The sequence below is a fragment of the Apium graveolens genome, chromosome 8, assembly GCF_009905375.1.
Source record: "Apium graveolens cultivar Ventura chromosome 8, ASM990537v1, whole genome shotgun sequence".
NCBI classification, from domain to species: Eukaryota; Viridiplantae; Streptophyta; class Magnoliopsida; order Apiales; family Apiaceae; genus Apium; species Apium graveolens.
In genome coordinates, this window is record NC_133654.1 from 112,756,821 (window position 1) to 112,766,617 (window position 9,797).

The window sequence follows — 9,797 nt, forward strand, 5'->3', positions numbered from 1 at the left end:
TGGGGGTTCTCCAACGGATGATCCAAATATGCATATTAGGGATTTCATCGAAATTTGTGACACCTTCAAGTTCAGCAATGTTTCCGAGGATGCGGTGAAACTGAGACTATTCCCATTCTCTCTGAGGGACAAGGCTAAGTGCTGGTTACATTCTCTACCAGTAGTTTCTATGACTACTTGGGAGGATCTTGCTTTCTTACTAAATTCTTCCCTATGGTGAAGACAACTGCACTCAGGAATGCTCCTACTCAATTTATGCAGCAATCGGGAGAAACACTATGTGAAGCTTGGGAGCACTACAAGGAGATGCTTAGGAAGTGTCCTCATCATGGCATGCCTGATTGGATGATCATCAATTATTTTTATAATAGGTTGGGAATACAGTCTAGACCCATGCTTGATGCAGCATCAGGTGGAACATTATGGGCAAAGATCTATGAGGAAGCTTATGATCTAATTGAACAGATGGTTGCTAATGAATATCAGTATCCAACCCAGAGATTGCCACAGGGAAAGGTAGCAGGAGTTCTGGAAGTGGATACAGCTATGGCTATCACTGCTCAACTAAAGGAATTATCTATGAAGATCGATTCTCTGGCTAACTATGGTGTTAATTAGATAACCAGTGTTTGTGAGATGTGTGCAGGTTCGCATGCAACGGAGCAATGCGCTATATCTAGTGAATCAGTTTGGTTTGTGAGAAACTTTCAGAGATCGCAGCAAGCAGTTCCAGCCACTTATCATCCTGACTTCAGCTGGAGCAATTATCAGAATGTGGTGCAACAGCCTTATCAGCAGTATGCAGGAAAACAATTCAACCCTATGGGTTTTCAACAACCATAATATGCACCAAGAAAATAACTCCAACTTCAACAACAAACTCATGGAGGTGTAGGTATATCTTCGAATGAAAAATTTGAATTGGAGGAGTTGCGGCTTATGTGCAAAAACCAGGCTCTTATATGCCAAAACCAGGTTTTTTATATCAAGACTCTGGAGAACCAGATAGGGCAAATTGCTAACGCCTTATTGAATTGACTACCAGGAACGCTTTCTAGTGATACAGAAGCCAATCCAGGAAAGAGGGAAGTTAACGAACAGGTGAACTCCATCACCTTGAGATCCGAAAAGGTTGCAAGCCCCCAAATTCAGCAAGACGAAGAGTATAAAAACTCTGTCCAGAATGCAGGTGTATCTGCACCCTTGCCAATTCCTAAAAATGAGATTGTAGCTAAAAAAGTGGTGCAGAAGGATGCCGAGGTGGAATCAAGGAAGAAAACTGTGGAACACACTCCTCCTGAGGGTAATATAGGGGATAAATAGGTTTATCCTCCACTTCCTTTTCCTAAGAAGCCGCAGAAGTAGAAGTTGGATAAGCAATTTTCTAAGTTTCCGGAGGTGTTCAAAAAACTTCATATTAACATACCTTTCATTGAAGCTCTTGAACAAATGCCTAGCTATGCGAAGTTTATGAAAGATATTCTCTTGGAAAGTGAAGCTCGATGACTTGGAAATCGTTGCTCTAATGGAAGAGTGCAGTGTTGTGTTGTAATGGAAACTAACTCCTAATCTTAAAGATCCAGGAAGCTTCACGATACCTTGCACTATTGGAAATCTGTCGTTCGACAAGTGTTTGTGTGACTTGGGAGCTAACATCAATCTGATGCCCTTGTCAGCTTTCAAGAAACTTGGACTACCTGATCCAAAACCTGTGAACATGTCTTTGTAGTTGGTTGATCGTTCCATCACTTATCCATGAGGAGTAGTGGAGGATATCTTGGTTAAGGTGGATAATCTCATCTTCCCTGCTAATTTTATCATTCTAGACTTTAAGGAGGATAAGAAGATTCTCATTATCTTGGGAAGACCATTCTTGGCTACGGGCCGAACTATGATCGATGTGCAGAAAGGAGAGCTTATGATGAAGGTTCAAGATCAAAAGGTCACTTTTAATGTGTTCAAGGCAATAAAGTTACCCACAGATAAAGAGCAGTGCTTTAAAGTAGAGTGGGTCGACTTTGTCGTGAATTCGGAGCTTAAGCAATTGCCAAGGTTAGATACTTTAGAGAGAGCCTTCATAGGGGAATCAGTTATTAAAGATGAAGACGGAGCAGAGCAACTGCAGGTTTTGAATGCACCTCCGTGGAAGAGGAAGTTGGATATGCCATTTGATTCTCTTGGGTTAGTAGAGTTGAAAATTTCTCAGCAGAGTCTCGAGCCGTATATTGAAGAAGTTCCCACACTTGGGCTCAAACCGCTGTCAAATCACTTGAGTTATGCATTCTTAGGTGCACCCCTGGACAAGGGGTTGGAATATATCTATGATAGTCTAAAGGGTGGCTGGTCGGTTCCTCCCGTGCTTACAGATGGTCCCTCTCGTGCACCATAGATAGTTGATAGGTTTGGTATTGGTGATGCTAAGTATGGAAGGTTGATCGGTGTATTGAGGCCATGCATGACTTCCACCGATGTTTTCCTAAAGATTTGACACACGCTTTCGGTACTGTTTTGCGAGACACTGATGTCGAGGTTGATTGGCCACCTGATCCTCCACACGACGAGGGTGATCCTCCAGCTAACTAGGTATGCCTTGTATTCTTATTCTTACCTTCAATGAGGACATTGAAAATTTTAAGTTTGGGGGTGATAGTTAAGGAATATTTGTGTATAAGTCCATATAGATGCATATTCATGATAGTTTAGTTCATATAGTTTGTATATTTGTCATGTAGTTATTTGTTTTTGTTTTTTTTTGCATATTTGTTATCATGTTAGTATGTTTCATATAGTTGCATTTGCATGCATTTAACATGATCCCTTAGGTTGAGCTATTTCCGATTGATAAGCTGATGTTAATTTGAGTGTGGTGATGACGAATAGAGGGATGTGTAAGTCTTAATGAATTGATTTGCATGCCCAGAAAAAAAATCACAAGTTTATAGGTTGCTTTTGATCTAGACCATGATTATATTTGTTTATTTTGAGATTTAATCACTTGTTTATATCTAGAATTTTTGGTATTCTCGTAATGGCGTACAAACACTGATTTTTAAACTGGAGACAAACTTGGAATTCCTTGCTAGTTGTGAATAAGGCTAGACATCAAATGGCTAGTAGTCGGCTCATGCATATTTATATGTGTATTCTAGGGTTGAATGAGATGGAGTGAAATGTACTCATTCAGAAATCATTGAAAAAAAAGAAAAAAAAGAAAAAAAAATAGATAAAAGAGAAAAAATATGTGTTATGTATAATTGATCACGAGTGAGCTCTTTAATACTCGAGTTATTAATTATAGGGGACTTTGTGCCTAGTGATCTAAGGCTTTTATAGTCTGGGATCCGCGAATCTAACGCTCGCTACATGGGTATTATTGCATAAGTCTTTTGGGACCTCATTCATTGCACGTTCAAATAAACATCTTTGTTATGTGTTCAATAATAGCATGAATCATTGTATAACTCTAGTAGAAAGGAGGTGTTGTGAGTCATTATGCGTTTATCGTCTATTCTTTTTATAAACTTGTGATTGTTTTGATGATAAGATAAGTTATGGTTATTGATCTAGTATCAAGAGTATATCTATTAAGCAACACACACACACACACATTTCTGGTTTGTGAGTTGGTTTGTGGGATTTATTCGAACTATGTTTTAAGTCATTGCATTTTTAGAGGCATTCGCTTGTTGGTTGGTTATGGTTATTCTGAGAGGATCGATTGCATTATCATTTAGTTACATTCATGCATCAAGTTTTTTATAGTTTTTGAGTCTGTTTATGCTTGAGGACAAGCATCGATTCAAGTTTGAGGGTATGATAAGTGGATTTTATATCTACTTGGAATGCTTCATTACAGGCTTAAGTTGGAATTTTGGACTCAAGTTATTGGTATTTTTGATGTGTTTTTATGTTTGTGCATTACAGGGATTAATTGGATAATTAATTGAGCTTTTCAAGGTAATATGTTGCAAGGACGTCAGACTCTGATGCCATGACCATTCTCATATTGAAGAGCATCACGCGCAAGGCAGGGCGGCCGCGCGATTTCATTTGGGGAGAATCCTGATTCTACATGATTTTTGAGAGAATTAAAGCCCTGATCAACCTGACGACTATATATACCCTAAATAAGATATTTTTAATAACAAAGAGCCAAGGGAGAGCAATAAGAAGACCTAGAGAGCACGAGACGGCTACGTAGAAGAAGACTTTCGTATTCTTCAATATAGTTGATACTTGGATGCTTGTTTTCGATTTGGCTTTAAACCCTCGCGTGTGTTCATTTGGGCAGAATCCTGATTCTACTTGATTTTTGAGAGAATTAAATCCCTGATCAACCGGAAGACTATATATACCCTAAATAAGATGATTTTAATAACAAGGAGCCAAGGGAGAGCAATAAGAAGACCTAGAGAGCACGAGACGGCTACGTAGAAGAAGACTTTTGTATTCTTCGATATAGTTGATACTTGTATGCTTGTTTTCGATTTGGCTTTGAACCCTAGTACTCTTATATTGTTTATTATCATGATTTCATTGGAACCCATGGTGACGATGAGTTCGATTATGAACTAATCATTATCGTGGGGTTCTAACGGATTTACTTATGGATTTCTAAAGTTAATTTGTTTCAATATCTTGGTGTGTGGGGATTGATTGATATCCTAGTATTGGTTGTCCTTATCCGTCTTATGTGCGTAGCTAACATATAAGATAGCGTGTTAATCTCTACTAAAGCGACAGTGAATATAGAGATTTAAAACTTGCCATGCTAGTATAGGTTCATGTATAATTGTTATGCATGATTTGTTGGTAATTTTAACCATCTTACTTTCCCTATATAATCACGATAGATAACTTGTGCATCAAACCGTTATGTTGTCAAATTCTATAAACATATAGGCTCTCAACATAATTGTTGTCTATTCAACTTCTATCTCTTTTGTGGATGTCTGGTAGTAGGGTATTTATATAACGAAAATTGGCGTTTACTAGTTTCGTGTTATCTGATTCGTTGTCATCACCATTGCATGCTAAGGTTAAGAACAATGACTTTGAATGAAGTATTTAATGAAGTTAGAATCCCATTTTGTCTCATATAATTAATTGAATCACTTTTATTCTTAGTTAATTGTATGTTAATTTAATCTTAGTTATAAACATCTCAACTAGTTATTGTCTTGGCATTGAACGACAACCATACATTGTTACATAAGTGCATAATTTGAACATAACTTAAACCGGTCTCTGTGGGAACGAATCTGATTTATATCTTATACTACTTGCGAACGCATATACTTGTATGTAATTTAGCGTGTATTTTCGCCCTAACAGCTTCCAATGACCCTAAAGATGTAATTGTGTTAACCAGTCTCTTTCAAAGGATGTTGCATTGTTCTTGAACTAAGTGACTGCTTCCTATGGAGCTGTTATGAATATCAGTAGCACCTAAAACGTTGGTTTATACGGTTGATAGAAGAATTGATCCAATCTCACTTGCACTCGAAAGTAGTTTTATAGTTGGAGAGCTCTCATCAGCTACTGAGTTCTGATTAAATCATTTGCAAGACAATCAGCTACAAAATTCCTGTTGAATGTTACACTTAATATCAACTCTACTAGAAACTTTGTAGAGTTGAATGTTACACTTTATATCAAATATGATGTAATGCAGAACTAGACATAGTATATATATATCATATGATCATATATTTAAAAAGTAAGGACATAGAAAAAAGGGCATACTGCACAAAGGCATTAAATTTGAACAAACCTGTTAACACCAGTAGTCAAATATGACATGTTTAGAGTTGTATTATAAATGCTCTTTCCAACTTCAAGTATATGTCCAGTATCCTGTAGGCCAGATGCTTCATGCACAACACCTCGACCTTTCACTTTGACTATCACCACACTACTGCCACTGGTCTCTCCTAAAGCTTCAATTTTATACAAAACAAATGGAAGCTTCTTCTGTCTTTTTAAGCAATCAACAGGATAGTTCTCTCTAACAGTAGGTAGCTTCATCCTCCTGCCAAGACAAATCATTTTCAAATTAAAAAAATTACAAAAAAATAATAATTACGAAAAAATGTGTGCATTACCTTGCTTTCTTTACCTCGGCATTTTGACCATTTACCATTTCACTAACAACCAAGCAGTTTGTGTCTGCAATATACATTTTCAATTAGGAAACAAATATATCATAATTACTCCAAACAAAACGTCTCCACCATCACCGACGGGTTCTCTATCACCACCACTATCCGCTCCCAATTACTCCTACCAAAATGTCTCCACCATCATCACCGGGTTCGCATCACCACCACTCTCCGCTCCCAACACCATCTCTGCTCCCAATTACTCCTGACAAAACGTCTCCAGCATCACCGTCAAGTTCCCCATCACCACCACTCTCCTCCCACACTTTTCAACCAAGACAAATTAGAGGAAGAGAGTCTGATAGACTGAGACAATTCCAAGCGAAAGGCAGGGGGCGAGAGACTGAAAGAAATAAAGAGAGGGAATGAGAGGGAGATGGAGGGGAGAGAGAGAGAGATGGGCCTTCCCTTCAATCCAAAATAAGCCCTAAAGCTTTAGTTTTGAACACGAACTAAAACCCCAAATTGAAGTCGAATTGAAACCCTAAACGAAACCATAACTAAAGCCACCATAAAAGAAACATACAAATCAATCAAATGAGGCTAAAATCAAACTAAACATTTATATATCTATAGATTTTGCACAACCAGGAGAGGAGAGGGGGAGGAAAAGAGGGGAAGAGAGAAGGGGAGAGAGAGAATCAAGAAAGAGGGAATGAAAATATATTCAGATCTGTGAAGCAATTAGACTGTCCTATTTGTTAAACATAGGACAAAGCGGTGCATTTGCCGCTTCAATTTTCACCTGTTTTGCCTATATACCACTTATATTACAATAAAATTTTTATTAAAATTTAAGTAGATTAAATATTGACAATTATCTTGCATATATATATATTCATATATTTATAATTAATAATTTGTGTATATGACTAAAATCAATATATCTTAACATTCACACGGTTGGATCGTTAAAATGATTATTCAAAAAAATATATTAGTAAAATTATATGTTACTTTTTTAATACATAAATATTTTACAAATTATTAGGAAATATATTTTTCTATGAAAATATCAAATTGACTATAGAAGTACACTATTAACTTTGAGAAATAATAATAATAACATATATATATATATATTTCAATATTAATTTATTTTTATTTAAACAACTATTTATTAAAATATAATTTTTTCATTTATATATTTCTCAAGGCCTTTGGACAATATATCCTGAAATGGGATAGTATTGAGCAGCGATATAGAAAATAGGTGATCAGTATATATTATACTCTATATTATAAGAGGAAAAACATTAAATGAGCAACTCGAGATCAATATAATATTCATTGATATTGTAAAGTCTTGTGAAAAAGCCTAAATCACAAAAAAAATACATTTCCTAATTTGTATCAGAATTTAATTTAGTAGTATTTAATTACTTATCGGAATTTAATTGGTGTTTCAATTTTTTTTAAAATATTTTTCAACGATCCAACCGTATGAATGTCAATAGATATATATTTGTGATATAACTAAAGTTTCATATCAAAATAATTATATTTGGTTTACCATTTTAACAGTCAAATATTAGGTTGACTAGTATAGCTAAGTAGTGTTTGATCCTGAATTGGTGTTTCAATTATTTTAAAAATATTTTTCAACGATCCAACTGTATAGATGTCAATAAATATATATATATACTAGTGATATAACCAAAATTTTATATCAAAATAATTTTATTAGGTTGTCATTTTAATTGTCAAGCATTAGTTTGACTAGTACAACTAATTAGTGTTTAATCATGAATTAGTGTTTCGATTATTTTAAAAATACTTTTCAATGATCCAGTCGTATGGATGTCAATATATATATATATATATATATATATATATATTACTGATATAACCAAATTTACATATCAAAATAATTTTATTTGGTTTGTCATTTTAACAGTAAAGCATGAGTTTGACTTGTACAACTAACTAGTGTTTAATCCTGAATTTGTGTTTCGATTATTTAAAAAATACTTTTAATAGATTCAACCGAATGGTTATCAATATATATATATATATATATATATATATATTAGAGATATAACTTAAGTTAAATATCAAAATAATTTTATTTGGTTTTCCATTTTAACAGTCAAGCATGAGTTTGACTTGTACAACTGACTAGTGTTTAGTTCTGAATTTGTGTTTCGATTATTTTAAAAATATTTTTCATCGATTCAACCGTATGGATGTCAAAAGATATATATATATATATATATATTAGTGATATAACTAAAGTATTATATCAAAATAATTTTTGTTTTGTTTACCATTTTCACAGTCAAATATTAGTTTGACTAGTACAACTAACTAGTGTTTCCTGAATTGGTGTTTCGATTATTTTAAAAATGCTTTTCAGCGGTTCAACCATATGGATGTCAAAAGATAAATATATATATATATATTACTGATATAACCAAAGTTACATATCAAAATAATTTTCTTTTGGTTGTCATTTTATAGTCAGTATGAGATTGACTTGTACAAGTAACTAGTGTTTAGTTCTGAATTTATGTTTCGATTATTTTAAAAATACTTTTCATCGATCCAACTATATGGATGTCAATAGATATATATATATATATATTAGTGATATAACCAAATTTACATATCAAAATAATTTTATTTGGCTTATCATTTTAACAGTCAAACATGAGTTTGACTTGTACAACTAACTAGTGTTTAATCCTGAAATTGTGTTTCGATTATTTTAAAAATACTTTTAATCGATTCAATGGAATGGATGTCAATAGATATATATTAGTGATATATCTAAATTTAAATATCAAAATAATTTTATTTGGTTTTCCATTTTAACAGTCAAGCATGAGTTTGACTTGTACAACTGACTAGTGTTTAGTTCTGAATTTATATTTTGATTATTTTAAAAATATTTTTCATCGATCCAACCATATGGATGTCAATACATATATATATATATATATTAGTGATATAACCAAAATATGATATAAAATAATTTTTTTTGGTTTACCATCTTAATAGTCAAATATTAGTTTAACTAGTACAACTAACTAGTGTTTAATCCTGAATTGGTGTTTCTATTATTTTAAAAATATTTTTCAGTAGGTTAACCATATGGATGTCAAAAGATATATATATTAGTGACAAAACCAAAGTTACATATCAAAATAATTTTATTTAGTTTGTCATTTTACAGTCAAGTATGAGTTTGACTTGTTCAACTAACTAGTATTTAGTTCTGAATTTGCGTTTCGATTATTTTAAAAATACTTTTCATCGGTCCAACGGTATGGATGTCAATATATATATATACAAATATATATTAGTGATAAAACTAAAGTTACATATCAAAATAACTTTATTTGGTTTGTCATTTTAACAGTCAAGCATGAGTTTGACTTGTACAACTAACTAGTGTTTAATCCTGAATTTGTGTTTCGATTATTTTAAAATAATTTTCATCGATCCAACCATATGGCTGTCAATATATATATATATTATTGATATAACCAAAGTTACATATCAAAATAATATTATTTGGTTTGTCATTTTAACAGTCAAGCATGAGTTTGACTTGTATAACTAACTAGTGTTTAATCCTGAATTTGTGGTTCAATTATTTTAAAAATATTTTTCATGGATCCAATCATATAGATG

At 33.4% G+C, this 9,797-nt stretch overlaps 1 non-coding gene across 1 annotated transcript; it reads right to left on the reverse strand.

The window, feature by feature from the left end:
- Positions 1-228: 228 nt before the first annotated feature.
- Positions 229-335, reverse strand: LOC141682042 (small nucleolar RNA R71). The gene has a single exon (XR_012559446.1). It is a non-coding gene; the product is annotated as a small nucleolar RNA R71 (small nucleolar RNA).
- Positions 336-9,797: the final 9,462 nt, after the last annotated feature.